This window comes from Pavona decussata, unplaced genomic scaffold (assembly GCF_977016875.1).
Source record: "Pavona decussata unplaced genomic scaffold, jaPavDecu1.1 SCAFFOLD_2649, whole genome shotgun sequence".
Lineage (NCBI taxonomy): Eukaryota > Metazoa > Cnidaria > Anthozoa > Scleractinia > Agariciidae > Pavona > Pavona decussata.
The window spans coordinates 15,001-18,338 of record NW_028146252.1 but is presented as its reverse complement, the minus strand read 5'-3'; the positions used below and the strand labels follow the sequence as shown (position 1 = coordinate 18,338).

The 3,338-nt window shown below is 47.9% G+C and overlaps 2 non-coding genes across 2 annotated transcripts; both read right to left on the bottom strand.

The window, feature by feature from the left end:
- Nucleotides 1–498: 498 nt before the first annotated feature.
- Nucleotides 499–652, bottom strand: LOC146447195 (5.8S ribosomal RNA). Its single transcript, XR_014862069.1, has one exon. It is a non-coding gene; the product is annotated as a 5.8S ribosomal RNA (ribosomal RNA).
- A 199-nt stretch (nucleotides 653–851) lies between these two features.
- LOC146447194 (small subunit ribosomal RNA) lies at nucleotides 852–2,651 on the bottom strand. The gene has a single exon (XR_014862071.1). It is a non-coding gene; the product is annotated as a small subunit ribosomal RNA (ribosomal RNA).
- Between the last annotated feature and the right edge of the window lie 687 nt (nucleotides 2,652–3,338).

Sequence of the window (3,338 nt, the reverse complement as noted above, 5' to 3'; positions counted from 1 at the left end):
GTTTTGGGCTGCATTCCCAAACAACCCGACTCTTCGAAAGCACATCGTGAGCGGCCGTCCGCGCCACAGACGGGGTTGTCACCCTCTGCGACGTGCTGTTCCAAGCAACTTAGGCATGGTCGGTCCGCCGAGAAAGTGCTTCTCGCAACTACAACTCGCCGAAGCGTTCAGGCCTCGGAGATTTCAAATTTGAGCTCTTCCCGCTTCACTCGCCGTTACTGGGGGAATCCTTGTTAGTTTCTTTTCCTCCGCTTATTAATATGCTTAAATTCAGCGGGTAGCCTTGCCTGACCTGAGGTCCAGATAGTTATGTTTTTGTCGTGGGACTCCGCGCGCGCTCCGGACACTCACCCAGCCAAGGACCAAATGGATTTTTAGCCTTCGCATGGGGGTGCAGAACAACGCACGATGCGAGTCTCTCTGCTTTTCAAGGGACACGGCGGCATAAGTGTGCCGTGACGCCTCAATGCCGCACACTCAAGTGCGTTGGATGATATCCGACACTCAGGCAGACATGCTCCTGGGAGAACCCAAGAGCGCCATTTGCGTTCAAAGATTCGATGATTCACTGAATTCTGCAATTCACACTACTTATCGCAGCTGGCTGCGTTCTTCATCGATGCGTGAGCCAAGAGATCCACCGTTAAAAGTTGTCTCTCTTTTTTGTTTTCCAACACTATTGGTTCTCAGACTGAATAAACAAAGTTTGTAAAAACATAAAGTCGGGGCTGACCGAACGCACGCCAAGCGACGGACGACCATTTAACGGCACAGAGACCGACCCCTAAAAGATTGCGTACAGTTCACACGGTAAACAAGTCTCAAAGACTCGTTTTGGATTGTTTCATCGGTAATGATCCTTCCGCAGGTTCACCTACGGAAACCTTGTTACGACTTTTACTTCCTCTAAATGATCAAGTTTGACCAACTTTCCGGCATCCGGCGCTCTGTTGCCAGAGTATCGGCGCCAGTCAGGAGGCCTCACTAAACCATTCAATCGGTAGTAGCGACGGGCGGTGTGTACAAAGGGCAGGGACGTAATCAACGCGAGCTGATGACTCGCGCTTACTAGGAATTCCTCGTTCAAGATCAATAATTGCAATGATCTATCCCCAGCACGACGATGTTTAGAAGATTACCCACACCTCTCGGTGAAGGAGATACTCTTTGACATCGTCAGTGTAGCGCGCGTGCGGCCCAGAACATCTAAGGGCATCACAGACCTGTTATTGCCTTCCTGACTTTGGTTGCATACCAACAGTCCCTCTAAGAAGTTAACCGCGAATCGGGATTCGCGTAACTATTTAGCAGGTTAAGGTCTCGTTCGTTAACGGAATTAACCAGACAAATCACTCCACCAACTAAGAACGGCCATGCACCACCACCCATAGAATCAAGAAAGAGCTCTCAATCTGTCAATCCTCACTATGTCTGGACCTGGTGAGTTTCCCCGTGTTGAGTCAAATTAAGCCGCAGGCTCCACTCCTGGTGGTGCCCTTCCGTCAATTCCTTTAAGTTTCAGCTTTGCAACCATACTTCCCCCGGAACCCAAAAACTTTGGTTTCCCATAAGGTGCCAAAGGGGTCATCCAATAACACCCTCTGATCCCTAGTTGGCATCGTTTATGGTTAGAACTAGGACGGTATCTGATCGTCTTCGATCCTCTAACTTTCGTTCTTGATTAATGAAAACACTCTTGGCAAATGCTTTCGCAGTAGTTCGTCTTTCGTAAATCCAAGAATTTCACCTCTGACAACGAAATACGAATGCCCCCAATTGTCTCTCTTAATCATTACTTCGGTTCCAGAAACCAACAAAATAGAACCAAAGTCCTATTCCATTATTCCATGCTTACGTATTCAAGCGCTGGCTTGCTTTGAACACTCTAATTTTTTCAAAGTAAACGTCGCAGATCCTGAGCACACTCAGTTAAGAGCACACCCAGTCTTTGCGAGGAAGAACAGCCCGGCCAGTAACATACCTTGCGGCAGACCGGCCGAGCCATCCCGAAATCCAACTACGAGCTTTTTAACTGCAACAACTTTAATATACGCTATTGGAGCTGGAATTACCGCGGGTGCTGGCACCAGACTTGTCCTCCAATGGATCCTCGTTAAAGGATTTAAGTTGTACTCATTCCAATTACAAGACTTGTAAAAGCCCTGTATTGTTATTTCTTGTCACTACCTCCCTGAGTCAGGATTGGGTAATTTGCGCGCCTGCTGCCTTCCTTGGATGTGGTAGCCGTTTCTCAGGCTCCCTCTCCGGAATCGAACCCTAATTCTCCGTCACCCGTTGCAACCATGGTAAGCCACTACCTTACCATCGACAGTTGATAGGGCAGAAATTTGAATGAAACATCGCCAGCGCAAGGCCGTGCGATTCGATCAGTTACTATGAATCACCAAATGACCGGGCAGAACCCGCATTGGTTTTTAATCTAATAAATACATCCCTTCCAGAAGTCGGGACTTTTCGCATGTATTAGCTCTAGAATTACTACGGTTATCCAAGTAGTAATGGTACAATCAAATAAACGATAACTGATTTAATGAGCCATTCGCAGTTTCACAGTACAAGTGCTTATACTTAGACATGCATGGCTTAATCTTTGAGACAAGCATATGACTACTGGCAGGATCAACCAGGTAACTATCCACCGCAGGGAACAGAAGTTCCTTGCTAAGCGGCCCCCCTCCGCAGAGGGAGAGCAAGCTTTCTTAGATTTTGCCTCCACGGGGGGAACCCATGAGCCAAACGGACCACACGGTCCCTCGGTCAAGGGAAACCCCGTCTTGTTTGCCACGTCTTTCTCACAACTGGACCCGTGCACAGTTCAGGCATACCTGTCAGACTCGCCAAGCGAGCTGAAGGAAGGCAAGAAAAGTGCTTCTGCGAAGGAAAATATCCTCCTGCTCTTTTGTCTCTATCATTAGCCAAAGGCTAGCGTACACAACTTCCATCTACACTCTGCCTGCCACTACAGTGACAATGCTTTCGGGCATCATCTTTTCCCTCCTTCGAAAGGAAAGCTACAAGCCCAACTTTCCTTGCCCGTTAGTCAATTCTGCCCTCTATTTCTCCGCCTTGCCGCCGTGGAACATAAGGGACAGGGTTTACTAGCCAGCTCCTCTCGGAACCTTTGCGACCAACCTGCCCACACTATAACCCCCAAACGCTAATAAGGAGACTGCATGATATGGTAGACAGAAAATAAAAACGCGAAAAAAATGAAATTTTGAAAATCGAACCCACAACCAGCCAAATCGTTTGTAAGTCATGCCAAATGACTGGTGACATCTTAAAAACCCATTGAAGCCACAACATCCCATAATTTC